Source organism: Lethenteron reissneri, chromosome 31 (genome assembly GCF_015708825.2).
Source record: "Lethenteron reissneri isolate LAM-NWPU_2019-01 chromosome 31, ASM1570882v1, whole genome shotgun sequence".
Taxonomy (NCBI): domain Eukaryota; kingdom Metazoa; phylum Chordata; class Hyperoartia; order Petromyzontiformes; family Petromyzontidae; genus Lethenteron; species Lethenteron reissneri.
This window is the reverse complement of record NC_083809.1, coordinates 4,369,354-4,395,229: the sequence shown is the minus strand read 5'-3', so window position 1 is coordinate 4,395,229 and position 25,876 is coordinate 4,369,354. Positions and strand designations below refer to the sequence as shown.

The 25,876-nt window shown below is 51.7% G+C and overlaps 1 long non-coding RNA gene across 1 annotated transcript in view; it reads right to left on the bottom strand.

Annotated features, from left to right (window-relative positions):
- Positions 1 to 17,005, bottom strand: part of LOC133349691 (uncharacterized) — a 60,613-nt gene extending 43,608 nt beyond the window's left edge. Inside the window, exon 1 of the long non-coding RNA XR_009755976.1 lies at positions 16,541 to 17,005. This is a non-coding gene — a long non-coding RNA (uncharacterized LOC133349691). The remainder of the gene's footprint in view (positions 1 to 16,540) is intronic.
- Between the last annotated feature and the right edge of the window lie 8,871 nt (positions 17,006 to 25,876).

The following is a 25,876-nucleotide window of genomic DNA, read 5'->3' as shown; positions in this document are numbered from 1 at the left end:
GGCATCGCGCCGCGAGACAGAGTGTAATCCGTCCGGATCTCTCCCGCGCGGCAGAGCAAACATTCGAACTCGACAGCGGCCCGTGGAAGTGAATGTCACAGAGCTGCCTCCGAGACGCCTTCAAATGACCTCTGGCAGCATTCGGGCGACCTTCTAATCCGCACGGTACGACAGTGATGGCCACACAGAGGCGATTCTACTTCCCAAGGGGGGTGGGGGGGCACTACATATTTCAAGCTTTTTAAATAGGGCCCTACACAATAAAACATAAACATTCAATTTATTTTCTCTGGTAAATATCAATAAAATACCAATCTTCAAGGTCTCAAGGGTGCGGTTGCCGTCATTGCCCCTTCTCACCCCCCTCAACCCTATGCACCCCCCTCCCCCCACCCCTCACATCCCCCTCCTCCCCTGGATCCACCACTGTGTTCATCACATGCGAGTCAAACCAATATTTAATTCTCAGAGATAGAATTTATCCAAATAAAGTGCAGAATCAAGCGCAATGCGATGGGTTTTTTGTTTGTTTGTGTTGTTTTGTGCTCTCATTTGTGGCAGGTCTGACACGATAAACCCACGACACTCTGAGAATCTGATTAAAATTACTGCCGGATGCCTGAACTCAAATTTCTTAGCTCAGTGCTCCGACCTCTGAGCCGCTCAGCCACCTCTCAACATCTTTTTAGGTTGTTTTGAGTTCCATAAATGTGGGGACCTAGCTGTGGATGGCGAGTCAAAGAGACGGGTTAAGGAGGGAATAAACAACGAAGAGGAATTGGGGCCACGCCGATGATGCGGCAGTTAAATCGACTTGTAAAATTCGAGTTGGGAGCGGATAGCAGGCATCGTGAGACGAGCGAGACGAGAGGCGAGAGACGACACTAACTAACGAGAGAAGGGCAGGGAAGCCGAGGGAGACGGAGGAAGGGAGAGATGGCGGCGAGAGACGACATCACGGACCTCAGAGGCCATTACAGGACAGGAACGACTTTAGGGGAAGGAAGCGATGGAAGGAAACGGGGGAGGTTTTTTTTTTGTACAGCACAACAGCTGTGCCCATGACACCGTGACATTCACACCAGGTGGCCACGTGGTTCGGAGGTCAGAGTGTCGAGCTTGACAGCGGCGAGAAACCCAGGGTTCAAATACGCGATGAACCGGCGTTCTCAAGTTGATGGTCTCGTCCCGCCTCTTACAACGACGACTGCTCGGGAGGGAGAGAGAAAAAAAAACTCCCCACAAAAAGACACGTCCGCCACATTCAAATTGTCTCTGCACTTGTCGAAAGATGACATCCAAAAAGTAGCACATCGGTCTGACCGTGGTGCGATGACCGTCACTCTACCGTGGCAGGGCGGGTGGGAAATGTGATGCCCTTCATCCCTCTGGATATCAGATGAGACGACATTGCCCTTCGGGCAGGTCAACAATGTCAGTGTATCGATACTCAACTGCGCTCGTTCCAATGATCAGCTCCGAAGCAGTTGTGAAATCCTAAAGAGTTTTTTTTTAATGTGTCGTTAAACCCGCCGCCACCCGACACGGCCAATCAGTGAGGTTTGTCACGTGAACAAACACGCCAATTAGTTTGCTGGTTCAGCACCTCGGTGTGTTGGAGAGTAAACCCACGACATTTACTATTCGAACACAGCGCGACGTTTCGCCGGTGATGACAACAACCAGCCTGATCGGGCCAGACAGCCGGCGTCGTGAAATGTCCACATGCCTCGTCACAAATGACAAACCCTGAGCAAGGTGAGTCAGAGAGAAGGGAGAGAGGAGAGAGAGAGAGGAGAGAAACTCCCTTGCCAATTCCTCGCACATTCAGAACGCACCGTGGGCACATTCCGATTTTGTTTTCATTCGTTGGCTGTGGAGAGATTCCCCGATGAATTATTCACACGCGCGATGGACTTAACACCTCATCCGGAGGGAGAGAAAACAAAGGGCATTTGTTTGACGAAACGCGGCAACTGCGCCCGAGTTATGCGTTTGCGTCCTCCTCCGACAGTGGCGTAGCTCTCGAGTGTGAAGGCGGTGCAACTGCTCTGGGGGGGGGGGGGAGTACCACAAAGAGGGGGGGTCACATTTATTTAATCTCCAGGTCCCATAACACCCACGCGATGCTGGACCACCTGCACAGAGACCCATATACTTGCACAGATACCCATAGACTCACACAGAGAATCCATAGACTCATACAGAGACCCATAGGCCCACACAGAGACCCATAGACTCACACAGAGACCCATAGACTCACACAGAGACCCATAGACGTGCATAGAGACCCATAGACTCACACAGAGACCCATAGACTCGCATAGAGACCCATAGACTTACACAGAGACCCATAGACTCACACAGAGACCCATAGACTTACACAGAGACCCATAGACTTACACAGAGACCCATAGACTCACACAGAGACCCATAGACTCACACAGAGACCCATAGACGTGCATATAGACCCATAGACTCACACAGAGACCCATAGACTAACACAGAGACCCATAGACTCGCACAGAGACCCATAAACTCACAGAGACCCACAGACTCATACAGAGACCCATAGACTCGCACAGAGACCCATAGACTCACACAGAGACCCATTGACTCGCACAGAGACCCATAGACTTACACAGAGACCCATAAAAGTGCATAGAGACCCATAGACTTACACAGAGACCCATAGACGGGGCCCGTAGCTCCTACATATGTGTAGCTCCTACATATGTGTAGCTACTACTACATATGTGTAGCTACTACTACATATGTGTAGCTACTACTACATAAGTGTAGCTACTTATATAGCTACACTTATTTAGCTACTTTTGGTACCAGGATGATCCGGCACTGGGTGGAACGATTGAACCGGAAGCCCCCCCCCCCCGCCAGCACCCCCCCCCCCCCATTTCATTGCAGCATCACGGCGCATGGCAACTGCGCTGCAAACTCGACGTGCTGGTGAATAAAAAAGTAAGCAAGCTCGGAATAGTCCAGCAGCATCAGCAGGAGCAGGAGGAGGAGGGATCGGCAAAACTAAATTACAAGAAGAGACAATTTGTGTATCTTCTTGCAATAAAAAAAACCTCAATATTTTAAGAGCCGCGATGCGCTGCGTGGTGAATACGAGACAGGTGGTGGTTCTGAGTGAATAACGTCACGAAGACGACGCGGTCCTTAAAGAGCCGTCGCATGCGGCTCTAGATCTGCAGGTTATACTGGTAGGAGCCTCCTGGTTACACCAGCCCACAGGGGATTATTGTGTCCGTCCGTCCGTCGTGCATCCAAAAATGGGAGGGGTGGGGCTGGGTGGAGAGGGGAGGGTGGGGAGGGGCTGGGTGGGGAGGGTGGGGCTGGGTGGGGGGTGGGGGGTGGGAGGGGTGGGGCTGGCTGGGGAGGGGCTGGTCACCCCGTGGTGCCCTTATAAAACTCAACGTTTAACCTACTCACGCCGGCTTGTGCCCACCCTCACAGTCGGGCATATTTGCGGAATGCACCACGCCGCCGTTGACCCTGGCCATTGACCGAGCAACCCAACGTTCCTACCAGCTCCCTCCGCAGGAATGTGTTTGACTCCTGAGATAGTGGATAATAAAAAAAACTCAACAAATGTTTTGTTTGTCTTACCAGGTAAGGGTCACAGAGCTATGGCGATCTTTAATTTCAGAAGCGACCTGGCCACAGATGACAGCTCCACGAAGCGGCTTTGTCACACGGAAATGCATCGCAGCCACATTACTCTAAAAGCGTGATGTTGTTTCTAAACTGTGGAGAGGAAAAACCGGAGGACCCGGAGACAAATCCACGCGACCACGGGGAGAGAGAGAGAGACACGCAAACTCAAAATATTACAGGCATCGCCAGACTTGGGATCGAACCCACGGACCTACTGCGTACCAGGCGAGGTAGTTAACATCTCGCCACTGCTGCACCCACACCCCCGGTATTTCTCTGCGCTTGGCCTGAGCAATGGTCCCAATAAAAAGCGACGCGCGCTTAGGGGAAACACGGCGAGTCGGCGCTATATAATATTTCTCAGCCGCGAAGTCTTGGAGAGATGGTGGCGTAAGAGAGCGGAGGTGGCGATTACGAGCGTTGAATCTTGAGACGCGCCGGCATGCGCGAGGCTCACGAGCGAGGGTTGTGGTGTGTGCGTATGTTACGCTAAACTTCTTTCGCACGGCACGTAGGCAAACCGTGCTAATCAACAAACTAAAGACAACACGCAGTCATCTTCTTGGTTCTTTCGGTAAAGTCACGTAGAAGAAAAGTAATAAAATAATACAAATAAAACATATATTATTTTATTATATTATTTTATATTATTATTTAATATTATTCTTTTCTTATGTTTTATTTGTATTATTTTATTATGTTTTATTTGTATTATTTTATTTCTTCCCTTCTACGTGACTTTACCGAAAGAACCAAGAAGATGAATCCCTGCAGTCACGAAAGCTTTAAATCGAAAAATACAACACGCAGTTTTAAAGAAATTCGTTTTCAATGCAGATGAGTTCAAAGTGCGCAAGCTCCATTGGCTTTCTCATAGTTATCCGGCGTTACTGCAGCCTGGTGGAAGTCGTGGTAGAAAGGCCCAGGCATTGTTAATTTCATGAGAAAGGCAACAAGTGCAATGGAAGAAACAAACAACCCCGAAGTAAAATCCCACCCCGCGGTGTAGAATCCGTCGTAAACACAAAACGCAGTTCTAACGAAAATTCGTTTTTCAATCTCGACGATTTCAAAGTGCCACAGCTCCCAGTTGCTTCCTGATATCGGAAAGGGGAAGAGCGTTCCAGACGGCCGCAGATGCGCATCTGAACGCGCGCACGATGCAGCGACGGTTCTTGTTCGAGGGCGATCCAGAAGCGAGGATGACCGAGACGATGGTTGTTTATGCTCCTTGCCGAGATCAGCGAGGTATTGCGCTTCATACGCGGCAAGATTGTTCCAGGCGATGTGCACTTGAAGTGTCGAAGGCTCGACACTTAACAGCCTGTAAGGGCAAGTGCTGTTAGCGAGGCACCTATGAAGGCCGGCACGGCACACAAAGGGGGTTCTGATGGCCAACACCACGCCCGGCCGTCTTTGTCTCCAAAACGTACCGCACGCCCATATTCCGAATGAGCTGATCACCAGCCTAATCCTCTTAATTAAAGCACTGTAATTGTATTGCCGGGAACGAGGCTTACGTTCGCTTTTTTTTATTAGCGGCAACCAGGCGCTGCTTTATGAAGGCGGCTTAAACGGGAATAGCGCTTCAAGCGACTCAAAATGCCAATGACCGAATCCAAGATGCAGATGGTCCAGGACAGCGCTCGAAGGCGCAAACATGGTTTCTTTTTTGTGATATTTGCGCTAAGCCTGTGCGCGTGTCATCTACACTGAAGGAGGAGTGGGGGGGGGGGGGGAGTGCACTGAGCTTTATTAGACGGTCATCTTGCAATATCTATTCAGCTCTATTCCGGCGTCCTTATTATTGAAATAATTCACGGGGAAGGCTGTTAACTCCCAATCGGCGGCGAGGCGAGCTCGGGGGGGGGGGGGAGAGTGCCCGGAAGTTTGACTTGAGGGATGGTTTTAATTTTGACCACTTTGAGGGCAGCATTCGCTATTTGCGACGCTGGCTTGGGCTCGCGTACGTCAGACCGCGAGCTTGAGAATAGCGGAAGACATGTAGCACAAGGACAGAGATCGCACGTAATGGAGTTTTTGGAGCAAGTGCTGTGAGCGATTCGCGACTTCTTTCGCACCGTACGTAGCCAACCGAGCTACTCGGAGGTGCGGGGTGGGGAAGGATACGAAACTTGACACGCACAGACACACGCAAACTCTTCTTCAAGAAATTAGTTTCTAATCTCGATTTAAAACTGCATAGCAACAGTGGCTACCGAGCATCACGACAGCGGTGTGGTGTTGACAAGACCAAATTAACTATATGGTTCTACAGAGGCATTGCGTTGGTTGTGAATGGGCCCTGGTGCAAGGAATTCAATGGGTGCTCCTCCCGTCGACTTCACTCCCCCCACCCCGCGTCTCTCCAACCTGGCACCCGGACCCATCAGACCCATGAGCCGTAGCGCAGTCGCACCGCCTGCACACCCGGCGAGAGCGCCGCGTGTCCGCGAAGGTCGCGCAAAGTTTCTAGCCGGTACGGCCTCAACGTTCCTACAACCAAGGCACGCACGCAGACACGTGTGAGATTTCATTACTTTATCTCTCTCGCGCGCGCGCGCGCTGCGCTCCGCTCTCTCTTAATCGACTTTGGGTCGTCGCCTCTCCCGCGCGCTCGCTCGCTCGACAACCCACGAGCGCCCCGAGGGAATCGCAAATTCGCGCTCATTTCATAAACATCTGTCGGGACTACCGCCACCCTCCCCGGGACCACCATGGCAGCCCCCCCCCCCCCCCCCGCAATAAACTCGATCCGCACGCTCGCCGCCGCCAGCCGCGAAATAATAAACGGGGCGAGCGATGAATTCCCTCTCGCCTGGGACGTGCAGGTGACGCATTGCGAGCGACACCGCAGCGCCTCTGTAGAGACGTTTTTATTTCGCTCTCTTTGACAATTCACCCGACACCCCCACCCCCGTCCACAGTAGAATGCCAAACCCCACACTCATTCTCCATCCATCCATCCCAATCTTCCCCCTACCCCCCCCCCCCCCCCCCACTCACTCTGCATCAATTCCCCGGCTGTGATTAAGCGCGTTAATCCAAAACGCGATGTCGCACGGGCGTTGTGCATGATATAGGCGCCCACTGTCGCCGCTTTTGATAAAATGTCACGGCCACCTATCTTCGGGCTACGATGCTAATGAGAATATCATTTATTCACGCAAGGTAGAAGAAAAATAACAGCGGCAGCAACTTATTACTGAGTCGAAAGAATTGTGTCGTTTCAAAAGGGGTCCGAGATGCTCGGTCGAGTAAAAAAAAAAATGTTCGTACGAACTACGGCACTGAATTTCCTTTATGTGGGAGGTAGAAGAAGTTGTTAATCCAGAGCCACGCCCGGCCACCTCTGTCTCTCCCAGCGCGGTTGCTTTACGACACGCCACGTCACCAGGCACTACAATTTGAATGCCGAGTCAACCGAGCGGTGGGCGCACTTGTAATTTACCTACACGGGGCACCACGGTGGCTAGGAGATGTTAACTACCTCGCCTGGTATGCAGGATGTCGTGGGTTCGATCCCGACCCTGACGCCTGCTGTTGTATATTTGTAGTTTGCGTCTCTCTCTCTCTCTCTCTGCGTGGTCGCGTGGGCTTTTCTCTGGCTCCTCCAGGTTTTCCCCTCCGCATTTAGAATCAACATCACGCGTTTAGAGTGTTTGGCTGCTGTACATTTCCACGTGATGAGCCACTTGGTTGAGCTTTTATTTGTGACCCAGGTCGCTTCTGAAAACTATTCCAGCTCAGTGGGCCTCACCTGGTAAAATCTCTATATAGTTGAATAGTTTACATCGCCGGGAATCAAACCTTAGTTTCACTGCACGGTGACAACTGGTTGCGTCTGAAGAAGAGCACTCAGAAGACATTCCACAGAAACATACTCGCTGTACTGCCCTGTGCAACCACCGCTTCAATCGCCCCTCTGTATGATCCACCAGCCATTGCCAAAATTTCATGTGCACTCGAGAAATGATGGCCAAAGACATTTCAATCGCCCCGTTGCCGAGATAAAAACAACAACAACTGCTCGCGTGCCAGAGCAGACGTCAACAATCTCGCCCGATAATTCCGCCGGAAATCGCAAAAATCCGCTGTGGAACGACGACAGAAAAGGACTCGGGTCGCACATCGGGCAGCACTGAAGACTGGAACGGCGGGGCCAACGCAGACATCGTCCCGAACGACCGACTCGTCGAGGCAATCACCACCACCACCACCCAGCCACCAGGAGGCTCTATAGGGTCGCAGGCGTGCTCGGCGACTATTGTGCCGAGGTTTAGGGTCAGGTCTAGGGTTAGTGGCTCGTGCGAGGGTTAGGGGCTGCATATAGATGAAGGTCTATAGGGTTTTAGATTTGAAGCTTTCGTGACTGCAAGGATTCATATTCCTAGTTTTTTTTCGGTAAAATCACGTAGGTAAAAAATAAAAAATAAAATTAATAAAAAGTAAAATTAAAATAAAATTAAAATCACGACGTTTCGGAGGCAACACAAGCTTCCGTCTTCAGGTGGAACCGTCACAGCACGATAGCTGTATCAAGTGATTTTACCGAAAAAAAACCTAAGAAGTCTATAGGGTTACCGGCTAGTATCGGCGCAAACACAAATAACGCCTGCATTGCACATGCAAGCTTTCGCGACCAATATCATCCAATTGTCTGGGTTAGATCGCGTCAACGTGTAAGCGTGTCGTAAACCCGCCTCCACTCGACGCAGCCCGAGTGGAGGGGAAGTGCGTCGCGTTGTGAACAGCGCCACGTTCACAACTCGAGCGAACGACGACTTTTCGCCGTGGCCATTACGACAACGGGCATCATCGTCGTCGTCGTCACCACGATCATCATCGGCAGCGCCATCACCGGACTCACAGACTGCGCAAAGCTGAAGCCATTGCATGTGCTGGGTCAGCGGCGGCGGGGGGGGAAGGCGGTGGGGGTGTGTGGGTGGGGGGGGCACGACCGATGTTTTACAAAATCCAGCCCCCCCGCCAGTCTCTCCGCTTGATGTATTTTGGTAATCATTTCTCAAGGCGTGATCGGGACACGTCAACAGCAACGAGAGAGCGGCGAGAAACAGCAACTGGAGACCAGGGACGGCGGAGAGGGGGAGGAGGGTGGGGGGGTGGAGCGATTGTTTCAAAAGTGTGCCTCTCGCCGCCCAACATCCATCCCCTCCCGCGCGGCGTGCGAATATGAGTCGGGTCGGCGGAGTGCATTCATCGCTCCGCTGTCTCTGTCTCTCTCTCTCTCTTTCTCCAGATCAATCCGGGGGGTGGCATTCGAGGAGAACGCGGGGGGAGTTTGGGGGGGGGGGGGCGAGGTAGGGGGGCTACTTCGTCCTCTAATTGGTGAGATGAGCGAGGATTCCAGGCGTACAGCAGCAGCCGCCGCCTCAATTCCCCACCAGTACTTTCAATTGTCTGCCACTTGCTCTTTGTAATCGCGCGCTCGCTCGCTCGCTCGTCTGCGTTACGTTGCGAAGCTCAAGCCCCCAGGATGCAAAGGGGACGCGTCACGCAGTGATTTTTGCAAAGCCGCGCTGGTGACCCCGCATAGGTAGAGGGCGGCGCGCTGTGGATGTGCGTGGAGCCGAGCCGAGCTGAGCGAGCGAGTGCCCGGGCGCAAGCTCAGCTCTGGAGCATACACGCGTGCGTAGGCACACTTATGAGCATTCAAAATGAGACTTCAATTTGATGTCCCTCTTTCCCTCCCATCACCTCCCCCCTCTCTATTTGGTCAAGCGAGAGCTCGTATTGCAGTGACAGAGCTCCCCTGTTAAGCCTCTCATAAGCCACTGCGGGAGCATAGCGCACCGTGAAATCCATTACCGTCAATTGCATTTCAGATTTTCACCGTGGTGGAGGCAGCTCATGGCGAAGACCGTTCACAGGGCTCACCTCGCCAACCTTGACACCTGGCCTGGCTCTTCGCGGATGAGGAGGGGGGGGGGGCACCGTGAAAGTGATTAACCGCTAAGTACAGGGTGGTCCGCATGTCTTATGACCCCGGTGGGGAGATGTTATCTGCCTCGCCTGGTATACAGGAGGAGGTCCCTGAGTTCGACCCTAACCCTGACGCCCGCTGTGTATTTGTTCTGTCTCCCCGTGGTCGCGTGGATTTTTTAATCCTTTATATTAAGTTCACTTGCTTGCGTGCTTGCGTGCTTGCCTGCTTGCTTACGACCGTGCAAATCTTTCGGTCATGTTTTAACACACTTCCCGTGATCCAATCGAGCTGACATTTTCCACACAGACTCGTTGTGCGTGACAATTAATTTTCGTGAAAAAACATTTCCAAAATTTTACACTGTTTAGGGAATTTTTTTTAAAATATTCAATTACCAATTGCTTAATGCTGGCAGACAATCATCTGACCCATAGGTAGCAGCCATCTCAAGCCAGAGGACGAGAGGACTCTAGCCGCCACGCATATAAAGGATTTAGAGTGAAAAACTTTGTTTTTACGGGTTAATTTTTTAAATCCTTTATATTAAGTTCGCTTGCTTGCTTAGGACCGTGCAAATCTTTCGGTCGTTTTTTAACCCACTTCCCGTGATCCAATCGAGCTGACATTTTACACACAGACTTGTTGTGCGTGACAATTAATGTTCGTGAAAAATTTTTCTCCAAAATTTTACACTTTTTAGGACAAAATATTATATTTAATTACCAATTGCTTAATGCTGCCATGCAATCATCTGACCCATAGGTGGCAGCCATCTCAAGCCAGAGGACGAGAGGACTCTAGCCGCCACGCATATAAAGGATTTACAGTGAGAAACTTTGTTTTTACGGATTATACTTATTTTTATCTCCGGGTCCTCCGGTTTTTCCCCCCTCCACATTTAGAATCAACGTCACGCGTTCAGAGTATTTGGCTACTGTTAGAAATGTCCACACGTTGATAAGCCACTTCGTGGAGCTATCATCTGTGATAGCCAAGTCGCTTCTGAAAGAGCTGTGTTAGCTCAGTGGGTCTTACCAAGTAAAATTTAATTTTAAAAATAGCTTCATTGTAGTTTTCATTCTATAAAACGTAACATTTCCTCCGAAAGCTTTATTTGAAATGAGAAATTAATATGCAAAGAGAGTAAGGTTTATTTAAAACTGAAATTAATGTGCAAAGGGAAAAACAATGCCTGGGGTCAATTCAATTGGGGGAGGGGGGGTCACAAGACACCTGGACCACCCTGTAGAGTGAACTTTGGTGGGGGTGGCGGGGAGGATGGCGAGGGGGTATCAAGGGGCACAGTGGTTGGTGCAGGGCTCACCCCCAGGTACCCCTTCTCGCGAAAGCCCCCCGACACGACGCGATTGGGGTCTTCACGCCCCACCCAGCTGTGAGCGTGCCAACGGCATCACCGCGCCGCGTTGTTTGGTCATGGCGCGGGGGGGAGGGAGGGGGTGGGGGCTTATTTGCCCATATTTCACCACACTGAGCGGTGTGGCTTGCCGAACGGCGATGACCCAGGACAACGTGCAGATACCGCTCCCCCCGTCGACGCACGCGAGCCGTGGCAGGCACACAAATTCGCGAACCCAGAAGGGTCGGTCGTTGGCGCAGCGCGCTGATGATCGTCGCTGGCCACCCGTGACGCATCAAAATCGTTACCGCTGCCGCCACGAACGATGCGAGAACGTTGCAGTGTCTTCGGCGTCGCCGTTGTTCCGTGCCGATGCTGTGCGGGCGACACGCGCTCGTGCACAACGTGAACCCGTTGTTGTTCGTACGCGCGCAAGAGCAAAGCCGAGCGGACCTTAATGATGATTTATTTACTCATTGAGACTCAAGACCCGTTCAGGGGCGGTCCTGCTGGATTTGGGCTCTTTGACCAATTCCCCTTTAGAAACAAATCGGCAAATGAGCAGAAATCCCATCATCATGGGCACATCAGTGGAGGTCATTTTTTAAAAAATATATAAACGAGTGGTCAGCTTTACACCAGCGATGAGAAGCGGGCTCGTGAATGTGCGAATACCTACAACTATATCTCTCTGATAGAAACCGCGTCATTTACACCCATCCCAGAGGAGCTTTAAAAAGGGCGAGTGTGGGGGGTGGAGTGGGGGGTAGAGTGGGGGGGGGGGGAGGTCTCCATCAGAACAGGAATCCACACGCTCGCTCTCTATATATATGAGACACGCAGCGTTCCGCTGAAATAGACCGCGGCTTGATCTTCACGTAGTCCCCCCTCCCCCTCGTGCGAGTGTGTCCGAGTCTTGTGTCCGCGTCAGCCCGCAGCAGCAGTCACTCACCCGCCTTGCACTCACTCACTCACTCACGCGACCCTCTCTCACACCCCATTCACCGATGGAAGCCAAGGCGGTGTCTGCGATGCTTCTCCTAACTCTGGCCAACTGTGTCCTCGTGTCTGCTGCGAGAGGTTCCTTCTCGTCCATGGAGGAGGCGGCGGTGCCAGACAGTGACAGCTCCCTTGCCAAGGACTACCTGGCGGAGGTGAGTGGTGACAGGCACACCTGTCTGTCTGCCTGTCTGTCTGTCTGCCTGCCTGTCTGCCTGCCTGCCTGCCTGCCTGTCTGTCTGTCTGCTTGTCTGTCTGTCTGTCTGCCTGTCTGCCTGTCTGCCTGTCTGCCTGTCTGTCTGCCTGTCTGTCTGTCTGTCTGTCTGCCTGCCTCCTGCCTGTCTGTCTGTATGTCTGCTTGTCTGTCTGCCTGTCTGCCTGCCTATCTGTCTGTCTGCCTGTCTGTCTGTCTGTCTGCCTGTCTGTCTGCCTGCGTGTTGTTATACATTTAAGTGGAGAGCGGTTGGAGCGCTGCGCTACAGAACCTGGCGACCCGAGTTCGATTCCCGCTCACGGCCAACGCCGGTGACGATTATCTGAAACGGTCCTGGGCCTCCCCTATGTCGACTCAGCCTCAAATGAGTAGCTGGTGCGGTGGGTAAACATCGCCACTAGGGAGACAAAGGCGGCCGGGCGTGGTATTGGCCAACCCACCCCCTCATGTGCCGTTCCTGCTTTCATAGGTGCTCGCTAACAGCACATGCCCCAAAAGTGATTTGGGCTATACGGGGGATCTTTGTCGTTGTTATTAGTTTATAGTTGTCAGAGGTAAAGGTGCGGCCCTGAAACTGCGAGCACGCAATTGCAGACGCGTGTTGCACGAAGCAGGCATAGCCATAAACTTTACTCAGCCACAACACTTGCCTCCAAAGTGTGTCAAGGCTATACGGGAGACCTTTGTATTTATATGGCACTTTGCGCGACCTCACAATACATTAATTGGTGATGAGCTCTTTGATAATGACTGGTTGCACTTAGAACTCAGTGCTCACTGCTCAGGCTGAGTTGGAGTCAGGATTATGGGCGTAAGGCACTACCACTAGATTGAGTACAAGGTAAGCTTATCTAAAATTACCCGATATTATTGTGCCCCATCAGCTTTACAAGTCGTAAATACATCGAGGTGGACGTGGAGTGCCACAAATAATAATGCCCGGAACAGCGTTCTGGAATGTTCCGGCTGAAAAGTACTCACCGCTTACATTACAAAGACAAAGGCCCCCCGTAGAGCCTCCACTGACTATGAAGGCCGGCACAGCCCACGAGGGGGTGGGTGGCCAGCACAACGCCCGGCCGCCTTTGTCTCCCCAGTAGCGATGTTTACACACCAGACCAGGTACACATTTGAGGCTGAGTCGACCAAGGGGAGGCCTAACACACACACCGACACGGGGCACACACGCGGACACAACGTGTGTACTTGCACGCTGCTTTGCGTGGTGACAAAGCCCCACGAGTGCTTAAGCATAAAATAAGTATAACCCGTAAAAACAAAGTTTTTCACTCTAAATCCTTTATATGCGTGGCGGCTAGAGTCCTCTCGTCCTCTGGCTTGAGATGGCTGCCACCTATGGGTCAGATGATTGTCTGCCAGTATTAAGCAATTGGTAATTAAATATTTAATTTGTTTTCCCTAAACAGTGTAAAATTTTAGAAAAAAAATTTCACGAACATTAATGTCTCGCACAACGAGTCTCTGTGGAAAATGTCAGCTCGATTGGATCACGGGAAGTGGGTTAAAAAACGACCGAAAGATTTGCACGGTCGTAAGCAAGCATGCAAGCACGCAAGCACGCAAGCGAACTTAATATAAAGGATTTAATAATCGGCCGGCGGACAACAGGGCACAGGCGAGCTTCCGTGTGTACTTTGAGCTTCTTTCGCACCGTACGTAGCCAACCCTGCTCATCGGAGCTTTCGTATCCACGCGTCGCGTTTCGATATCGAGGCAATTCACAGAGTACGAACTTTTTTAAGCGATGCAATACGAAGACGATGGTGACCCCAATTGGTTGAAGTGAATTCGAATGATGTTCAAGAAAGGCTCGAGGAGCAGCCGAAATATTTCCCGAAGTACATGCGTGTACTAAATAGTAAGTGGGGGGGGGGGGGTCTCTGCTCAGGACTAGAATGAGTTTTATTTTCAGTTTTCGTAAGTATCTGGTGAGAATTTCACAAGAATGACAGATCACGTGACAGATCACGCGTATAAAGAGCTCGACGTAACGCGGCCCTTCGACTTGAGCGAACCAACGAGGAAGCTGGAATGTCATCAGACGTTTACAATGTTGGGGGTCGCTATAGCGGAGGTCGCCGATTTGGTTTCACTCTAGATTTGAAGCTTTCGTGACTGCAAGGAATCATACTCTTAGGGTTTTTCGGTAAAGTCACGTAGGTAAAAAATAAAATTTAAATTAATAAAAGTAATAAGAGAAATAAAATAAAATAATAAATCACGATTTGGTTTCACTCACGGACCGGGGGGGCAGCCTCAAACTGGAGCTGCCCCAGCGCTGCTCACGCGGGGGGATACGAGATCCGTCAGCATCAGCATCATCAGCAGCAGCAGTTTACTCTTTAAACTATTTGTTATTAAATCCTTTATATTAAGTTCACTTGCTTGCGCGCTTACGACCGTGCAAATATTTCGGTCGTTTTTTAACCCACTTCCCGTGATCCAATCGAGCTGACATTTTGCACACAGACTCGTTGTGCGTGACAATTAATGTTCGTGAAAATTTTTGTTCCAAAATTTTCCACTTTTTAGGATAAAAAAAATTTCATATTTAATTTAAAATACCAATGTAAAAAAATGAAACTCTTACTCAAGAAAAACAGAAATGAATAATAAAATAAAACCGATGCCACGCATATAAAGGATTTATAGTGAAAAACTTTGTTTTTACGGGTTAATTTTTTTTACCAGGTAAGGTCCCACTGAGCTCTACAGCTCGTTTTTTTTAGAAGCGACCTGGCCACAAGTGGCTTATTATCACGTGGACATTTATAGCGGCCAAATTACTCTAAACGCGTGATGTCGATTCTAAATGTGGAGGTGAAAAGCGGAGGACCCGGAGAAAAATCCCACACGGCCACGAGAAGAGAGAGAAAGAGAGAGACATGCAAACTCCAAATATACATGCGTTCGGGTAGGGATCGAACCCACGACCTCCTGCATACCAGGCAAGGTAGTTAACATCTCGCCACCGTGTGGTAGTGGAACAATTAATACAACTATGTTCAATGGCAACAGTCACCGTGTCATGGGACACGCACGCGTTATTATAATAATAACAACAGCAACAATTTTGGAAGCCCTTTGTCAAGAGAAACTTTGATAAATATCGTTGCACCGCGAACACAATGTCAGAATCACAGTATTTATTCCTGGAGAAATCCGATGAGCCTTGAAGCTCTTTCCCCCACAGATGTCCAGTAAAGACGGTCGCGACTTGAATGCACCACTATTATGTATGATAGTATTACTATTATGTATTAGGCGCACTTCTGTATTATATATAACCACGTGAATTGACGACTTCGTTTAACTTGCACATTACATTAGCCACCTTCGTTCACAATAAACACATTACACTTTTAAACACACGTGATTTTTTTTTCTAAAATCGACATAACATGGAGATGCGATAGCAACGTTCCAAGTAGTGCTGTGCATCTCGCAATGTGTACAGGGATCTCGCTCCTGTCAAACAGCGATTATAAACAACAATCCACTGCTGGATAAAGGTCCGGTTACACACGGAAGAACAGACATGCCAATATATCAATAGGAACATGAGGAGGTAGACACAAGAACACATCGGCATGATGATAATGGGTTTGTGTACGAACCCGGCGACCCGAGTTCCAGTACCGCTTTGCGTGTGCTGTGTGTGCACGTGCTATGTATCGCACGTGCGTGTATGTGCTATGTACCACTGTGTGTGCATCATCACCACCTCTACTTTGTGTACACGTGTGCATCATCACCACCTCTACTTTGTATAAACGTGTGCATCATCATCATCACCACTATACTACCACCGCCGCCTCGTGCACATACGTGTATGTGCTATGTACTCTCACCACTGTGTGTGCATCATGACCACCACCGATTTGTGTACACGTGTGCATCATCACCACCTCTACTTTGTGTACACATAATCATCATCACCACTATACTACCACCGCCGCTTCGTGCACACACGTGTGCATTACCACCTCTACATTGTGTACACGTGTGCATCACCATCATCGTCACCACTATACTACCACCGCCGCTTCGTGCACACACGTGTGTGTGTGTGTGCACGTGCTATGTATCGCATGTGCATTTATGTGCTATGTACTTTCACCACTGTGTGTGCATCACCACCACCACTTTGTGTACACGTATGCATCACCATCATCATCGTCACCACTATATTACCACCGCCGCCTCGTGCACACACACACACGCGTGTTTGTGTGCACACACACACACATGTCTGTGTGCACACACACACGTGTTTGTGTGTATGTGTGTGTGTGTGCAGAGTGTCCACGAGGACCCTTACCGGGATAGTTTCGACCGCGCTTCTCCGGACGTCGCGGTTCCCTCCTCGTCCGAACAGCTGCTGCTCGGCCGCCTGGCCCGCGCCTTCGTGCACTTCCCCCAGCGGTTCGGACGCGATGGACCATCGTCCCTCTTCCAGCCACAACGGTGAGCGCCGTGGACTCAGCTTCACCTCCACCTCCCCCCCCCCATCACCCAACTCACCGCCAGCGGTCAACTGCGTTCGGCGCACCGTGCGAATGCAGAGACGCCCGCGCCCGCCGCTGCGAAAACCCCTGGGTTGTTATGCCAGCCCAGAGCTGGTGCGTCCCATCAAAATAAACAAAGATCCATATTAAATTTCGATTTAAAGCTTTCGTGACTGCAGGGATTCATCTTCTTGGTTCTTTCGGTAAAGTCACGTAGAAGGGAAATAATAAAATAATAAAAATAAAACATAATAAAATAATTCTCACGACGTTCTTCACCTGAGGAAGGATGCTTGCGTTGTGGCCGAAACGTCGTGAGAATTATTTTATTATGTTTTATTTTTATTATTTTATTATTTCCCTTCTACGTGACTTTACCGAAAGAACCAAGAAGATGAAAGATCCATATTCTTGGTTCTCGACGTTTCGACTGCAACACAAGCAATCATCACCATCAGGTGTGACATCCACAGAAAAAAAAATTTGAAAAAGTGGCGGTTTGTCCTAATGTCAGTACCATAGACAGCGATTTGGCAGTTGGCCTGAACAGACCATGGGGGGGGGGCAAGTGCCGTTAGCGAGTAGCCACCTATGAAGAACGAGACGGCACACGCGGGGGGGGGGGGGGGGTGCCAGCATCACGCCCGGCCGCACCAGGTTACTCATTTGAGGCTGAGTCGACCTGGAAAAGGCCCAGGATCATTGACCACTGTCATTGATCGTGAGCGGGCTTCGAACTCGGGTGACCGGGTTTCGTAGCGCAGCCTGCGCCACCGCGCTTCAGGTGTGACAGCACCACGTGCTCGCACACCAGGCGTTCAATTCCGGTTCTGCGAAGAAGCCAGTCAATTTCGAACACCTGCGGTCGAGATCACAGCTCCATGCACACACAAAGATCCCCCATATAGCCTTAACAGACTGTAGGGGCAAGTGCTGTTAGCGAGCACCTATGAAGGCCGGCACGGCACACGAGGGGGCGGGTGGCCAGCACCACGCCCGACCGCCTTTGTCTCCCTAGTGACGATGTCTACACACCGCACCAGGTACTCATTTGAGGCTGAGTCGACCTAGGGGAGGCCCGGGACCGGTTCAGATAATCGTCACTGGTGTTGGCCGTGAGCGGGAATCGAACTCGGGTCGCCGGGTTCGTAGCGCAGCGCGCTAATCGCTACACTACCGCTCCCCACACCACCATGAACACCTGAGTTCAATCCCAGATTGACCGCTGGCTTCAGACAGCGTCTGATAGCAGTTGATGGTGCTGTACGTGTATTGAACGCAGCACCACTGTGTGTGTTGAAGTTGTAAGAGTACGACCATATAGTCTAGTGAAACAGACTCTCTGACTTCTAAAGAAGCGCGGTTATTTTCATTCAAAAAGCTTTGGGAAATAAATGAAACGTCTTTGTCTTTAATATTAAGTGTTCTAAGTCAACAAAGAGGCGATATTGGAATGCAAATTCAACGTAATAACCTAAACTACTCTTAAACAAAAACAAATATTTTACCAGGTAAGGCCCACTGAGCTATCAAGCCTTTTTCAGAAGCGACCTGGCCACACCCTCCACGCTCTGAAAACCCGAATTGTTGTTTTAATTCCTTTCACCAACTCAATTCCACGTTCAAGTCCAACCTCGTCCCACCGTTCACGCTCGAGTGCCCAGCGTTGAAGTTGTCCATTTGTCTACGAGGTTCAAAGCGACCGGCCGCCCTGGTTAATGCTGCGGTTGCACATTCACAGAAATTAAAGGCATAAAGAACACATTCACTTCACAATGCGCGTAAAAGAAAACAGGTAACCGTGGCGTCATTGGCAAGAGCAGGCCACTGTGTGCCCACAGTTGTGAAAAGGCCACCCGAACACAGAATCCGATTAGGCCCGGACAGGCGTGAACCCCTAGCGGAACCCTTACCCATAATATAGGCTTTTTTGGGTTAGATCGCTTAAATATATAAATGTGTCGTTAAACCCGCCACCACCCGACACAGCCAACTAGTAAGTGTTGTCACGTAAACAAAACACGCCAATTCGTCACTAACGACACATTATATATTTACGCGATCTAACCCGAAAAAACCTGATAATTGGTTTTTTACCCTTTAATCTGGCAACAAAACTGACACCTTTTTTTACAAGGAGTCATGTTTGCATTGACCACAATACCTGCGGTCGGAATGCAAACAAAAAAAACATAACTTTGATAATGTATGCATTGTCCTTGAAATTGATTGGTCCACACCCGAGACAACTTTCTTAGATTCTAGATTTGAAGCTTTCGTGACTGCAAGGATTCATATTCTTAGGTTTTTTCGGTAAAGTCACGTAGGTAATTTTTTTAATTAAAATTAATAAAAGTAAAATAAAAAAAAATCTTTTTTACCTACGTGACATTACCGAAAAAAATTAAGAATATAATTTTCTTAGAGCCTAGTCTCACATGGTGTTGGACCAGATGACGCCAAAAAAGGTGTCAGTTTTGTTGCCAGATAAAAGGGTAAAAAAACCAATGATCATATTTTGCTACTGACAAACGAGGTTCGAATGGGACCAAAAAAAACCTCTTATGGATGATATTGGTCGCGAAAACCTACGTGTTAAAATGGCACCCTGACCTTTTACACTTGAACAGACTCAAATGTGTAACCAATTCGATAAGGACTCTATTCCTCGCCGGGCCCCCCGTGTTTGCGCTCCGTGCAGATTTGGCCGTGGATCGAACGCCGACGAGGACGTTCCGCCCAACCTCTTCTACCGGCGTAGCTGGGGAGCGCCGGCGGAGAAGTTCTGGATGCGCGCCATGCCCCAGCGCTTCGGCCGCAAGAAGTGACCGCAGCGACGCGGACGACACCACCCCTCATCGCCACGAGGGCACCAAACCAGCAGCGCCAGCACTCACCAACACTACCCACTATTCTCTCAAGAGCCCACACCCACCACGCTCTCAAGATCCCACACCCACCACGATCTCAAGATCCCACACCCACCACGATCTGAAGACCCCACGCCCACTACTCAATCAACACTCCACACCCACCACTCTCTCAATACCCCCACGCCCACCACGCTCTCATCACCCCACACCCTCCACTCTCTCATCACCCCACACCCACCACTCTCTCAACACCCCACACCCACCACGCTATCAACACCCCACACCCACCACTCTCTCAACACCCCACACCCACCACTCTCTCAACACCCCACATCCTCCACGCTCTCAACACCCCACACCCACCACGCTCTCAACACTCCACACCCTCCACTCTCTGAACACTCCAAACCCACCACTCTCTCAACACCCCACACCCACCACTCTCTCAACACCCCACACCCACCACTCTCTCAACACCCCACACCCACCACTCTCTCAACACCCCACACCCACCACTCTCTCAACACCCTACACCCACCACTCTCTCAACACCCCACACCCACCACTCTCTCAACACCCCACACCCACTACTCTCTCAACACCCCACACCCACCACTCTCTCAACACCCCACACCCACCACTCTCTCATCACCACACACCCTCCACTCTCTCAACACCCCACACCCACCACTCTCTCAACACTCCACACCCTCCACTCTCTCAACACTCCACACCCTCCACTCTCTCAACACCCCACACCCACCACTCTCTCAACACCCCACACCCACCACTCTCTCATCACCCCACACCCACCACTCTCTCAACACCCCACACCCACCACTCTCTCAACACCCCACACCCACCGCTCTCTCAACACCCCACACCCACCACTCTCTCATCACCCCACACCCACCACTCTCTCAACACCCCACACCCACCACTCGCTCAACACCCCACACCCACCACTCTCTCAACACCCCACACCCACCACTCTCTCAACATCCCACACCTACCACGCTCTCAACACCCCACACCCACCACTCTCTCACACCCCACACCCTCCACTCTCTCAACACCCCACACCCACCACTCTCTCAACACCCCACACCCTCCACTCTCTCATCACCCCACACCCACCACTCTCTCAACACCCCACACCCACCACTCTCTCAACACCCCACACCCACCAGTCTCTCAACACCCCCACACCCTCCACTCTCTCAACACCCCACACCCACCACTCTCTCAACACCCACACCCACCACTCTCTCAACACCCCACACCCACCAGTCTCTCAACACCCCACACCCTCCACTCTCTCAACACCCCACACCCACCACTCTCTCAACACCCCACACCCACCACTTTCTCAACACCCCACACCCACCGCTCTCTCAACACCCCACACCCACCACTCTCTCATCACCCCACACCCACCACTCTCTCAACACCCCACACCCACCACTCTCTCAACACCCCACACCCACCACTCTCTCAACACCCCACACCCACCACTCTCTCAACATCCCACACCTACCACGCTCTCAACACCCCACACCCACCACGCTCTCAACACCCCACACCCACCACTCTCTCAACACCCCACACCCTCCACTCTCTCAACACCCCACACCCACCACTCTCTCAACACCCCACACCCACCACTCTCTCAACACCCCACACCCTCCACTCTCTCAACACCCCACACCCACCACTCTCTCAACACCCCACACCCAGTACTCTCTCATCACCCCACACCCACCACTCTCTCATCACCCCACACCCACCACTCTCTCAACACCCCACACCCACCACGCACTCAACACCCCACACCCACCACTCTCTCAACACTCCACACCCACCACTCTCTCAACACTCCACACCCACCACTCTCTCAACACCCCACACCCACCACTCTCTCAACACCCCACACCCACCACTCTCTCAACACTCCACACCCACCACTCTCTCAACACCCCACACCCACCACTCTCTCAACACTCCACACCCACCACCCACCAGTCTCTCAACACCCACACCCACCACTCTCTACACTCCACACCCACCACGCTCTCAACACCCCACACCCACCACGCTCTCAACACCCCACACCCACCACTCTCTCACACACACCCACCACTCTCTCACACCCACACCCACCACTCTCTCAACACCCCACACCACCACTCTCTCAACACCCCACACCCACCACTCTCTCAACACCCCACACCCAGTACTCTCTCAACACCCCACACCCACCACTCTCTCATCACCCCACACCCACCACTCTCTCAACACCCACCCCACCACTCTCTCAACACCCCACACCACTACTCTCTCAACACCCCACACCCACCACTCTCTCATCACCCCACACTACTCTCTCAACACCCCACACCACCACTCTCTCAACACCCCACACCCACCACTCTCAACACCCCACACCCACCACTCTCTCAACACCCCACACCCACCACTCTCTCAACACCCCACACCCACCACTCTCTCAACACCCCACACCCACCACTGCTCTCAAACACCCCACACCCACCACTCTCTCAACACCCCACACCCACCACTCTCTCAAACACCCCACACCCCACCACTCTCTCATCAAAAAGACCCCCACACCCACCACTCCTCTCAACAACCCACACACCCACCACTCTCTCAACAACCCACACCCACCACTCTCTCAACACCCCACACCCACCACTCATCTCAACACCCACACCCACCACTCTCTCAACACCCCACACCCACCCCTCTCTCAAACACCCCACACCCACCACTTCTCTCACCACCCCACCACCACCATCTCTCAACCCACCCCACACCCAACACACTCTCTCAACACCCCCAACCCACACTCTCTCAACACCCCACACCACCCACTCTCTCACACCCACACCCACCACTCTCTCAACACCCCACACCCACACTCTCTCATCACACCCACACCCACCACTCTCTCATCACCCCACACCCACCACTCTCTCAACACCCCACACCCACCGCTCTCTCAACACCCCACACCCACCACTCTCTCAACACCCCACACCCACCGCTCTCTCAACACCCACACCCACCACTCTCTCATCACCCCACACCCACACTCTCTCACACCCCACACCCACCACTCTCTCAACACCCCACACCCACCACTCTCTCATCACCCCACACCCACCACTCTCTCAACACCCCACACCCACCACTCTCTCAACACCCCACACCCACCACTCTCTCAACACCCCACACCCACCACTCTCTCATCACCCCACACCCACCACTCTCTCAACACCCCACACCCACCAGCTCTCTCAACACCCCACACCCACCACTCTCTCATCACCCCACACCCACCACTCTCTCAACACCCCACACCCACCACTCTCTCATCACCCCACACCCACCACTCTCTCATCACCCCACACCCACCACTCTCTCATCACCCCACACCCACCACTCTCTCATCACCCCACACCCACCACTCTCTCAACACCCCACACCCACCGCTCTCTCAACACCCCACACCCACCACTCTCTCAACACCCCACACCCACCACTCTCTCAACACCCCACACCCACCACTCTCTCATCACCCCACACCCACCACTCTCTCAACACCCCACACCCACCACTCTCTCATCACCCCACACCCACCACTTTCTCAACACCTCACACCCACCACTCTCTCATCACCCCACACCCACCACTCTCTCAACACCCCACACCCACCGCTCTCTCAACACCCCACACCCACCACTCTCTCATCACCCCACACCCACCACTCTCTCAACACCCCACACCCACCACTCTCTCATCACCCCACACCCACCACTCTCTCATCACCCCACACCCACCACTCTCTCAACACCCCACCACTCTCTCAAGACCCCACACCCACCACTCTCTCATCACCCCACACCCTCCACTCTCTCAACACCCCACACCCACCACTCTCTCAAGACCCCACACCCACCACTCTCTCATCACCCCACACCCACCACTCTCTCAACACCCCACACCCACCACTCTCTCAAGACCCCACACCCACTACGCTCTCAAAAACCCCTCCAGTCACCAACTCCTCTCATTAACCTCGCGCCACCCTGTTTCTGTAACCCCATTTGGCCACTCATCCAGCAGTGGATCGCAGCTGCTGCGTAACCCCCCCCCCCCCCCCGCTGCCATCCCCGCCCTGAAACCCATTCCGCAGTGGCAACCCCAAAGCCTCTTCCCCAGAAGCTCGCCCCGTCGCGTTTCTGTGATGCCACGTGGTCTGTTTGTCTGCTCCGTGTCCCTCTAACGCAGGGTTTCAGTTTCCAAACTTGTGTTTCGCTTAAATAAATGTCGTTGTTTATCTAAATCATGATGAAACGTGCGGTTTTTATTTTTTGGCTGATTGAATTAACGGATTGAAAAACACACACACATGACGTGCATCTCTTCAAGGCGGTGCCTGCGTAGCTTGGGGACAAGGGCGCTGACCCGGCGTGTTTGAGAACCTAGGTTCAAGTCTGGGTTGGGTTCAAGTCTGGGTTGGGGTTCATGTCTGAGTTGGGGTTCAGGTCTCAGTTGGGGTTCAAGTCTCAGTTGGGGTTCAAGTCTGGGTTGGGGTTCAGGTCTGGGTGGGGTTCAGGTCTGGGTTGGGTTCAAGTCTGGGTTCAAGTCTGGGTTGGGGTTCAGGTCTGGGTTGGGTTCAAGTCTGGGTTCAAGTCTGGGTTGGGGTTCAGGTCTGGGTTGGGTTCAAGTCTGGGTTCAAGTCTGGGTTGGGGTTCAGGTCTGGGTTGGGTTCAAGTCTGGGTTCAAGTCTGGGTTGGGGTTCAGGTCTGAGTTGGGGTTCAGGTCTGGGTTGGGGTTCAGGTCTGGGTTGGGTTCAAGTCTGGGTTCAAGTCTGGGTTGGGGTTCAGGTCTGAGTTGGGGTTCAGGTCTGGGTTGGGGTTCAGGTCTGAGTTGGGGTTCAAGTCTGGGTTGGGGTTCAAGTCCGGGTTGGGGTTCAAGTTTGAGTTGGGGTTCAAGCCTGGGTTGGGGTTCCAGGTAAACCGGGTTCTCAAGTTGACGTTGAATTCGAGCTCTGAGGAGTTCACAGCATGTCAGCGGTGTCACCGTCATACGACAAACATACTCGGAATTTGTATTTTTAGTTATACTGCAGGAGGAACCCGATGAGCTATCAAGCGTTTATCTACGGGGGACAGTGCGCGGAAAAGTTCGCCTTGAATGCGAGGCGAGGCGTTAACTACCTCGCTTGGTATACACGAAGTCGTGGGTCTGGTTTCCGACTCTAACGTCTGTATATTTGGAGTTTGCGTGTCTCTCTCCCCGTGGTCGCGTGGATTTGTTCGCCGGGTTCTGCGGTGTTTCCCTCCACATTTAGAATCAACGTCACGCGTTCGGAGTAATTAGTCTGCTATACATTTCCACGTGATAAGACACTTCGTTGAGCTATTATTTGTGGCCAGGTCGCTTCTGAAAACGACCTATACAACTCAGTGGGCCTTACCTGGTAAAATAAAAAAATAGTTTCATAATTTATAGTTTTAAAGGATCTCAGAATTATTTCTACGAGATGTACCTACACAGAGCCACGTTTTGACACGCTGCTGCAATGTGAGAACTCCAAACAGAATCTGCGCCTCATGGTGCGACCTTGATAGTAGCACAACTGGAATAAGATTTGGACAAAGACCACGACATCTATTTATTAAAAAATACGTTCTTTTTAACGATGTACCCAACGCAAGCTGAGAACAAATATTCACAATAAAAGTACTTCCACTTATTTTTTTCTCTCCGCCAAATTCATTTAAATTGTATTGAGCTATAGATATCGATGTGTCCGAAGAGTGCAGGAATGTATCGTGCTTACAGCTAGAAACTCAGTGTACCTCCCAAGCCACCGCTCAAGAGGTTGTTCTCGCAGGCTGCCCACTGCCGCTGTTTGCTAAATCAATCACGTGGCTGCTTTCCTTCATTAAACCCATTTTACTGGTAGGAACCTCCTGGTTACATCAGCCCACAGGGGATTATTGTGTCCGTCGTGCAGGGAGGGGCTGGGTGGGGAGGGAGGGGCTGGGTGGGGAGGGTGGGGAGGGGCTGAGTGGGGAGGGTGGGGAGGGGCTGGGTGGGGAGGGTAGGGAGGATCTGGGTGGGGAGGTGGGGCTGGGTGGGGAGGGGCTGGTCACCCCGTGGTGCCCTTATAAAACTCAACGTTTAACCTACTCACGCCGGATTGTGCTCGCCCTCACAGTCGGCCATATTTGCGGAATACAC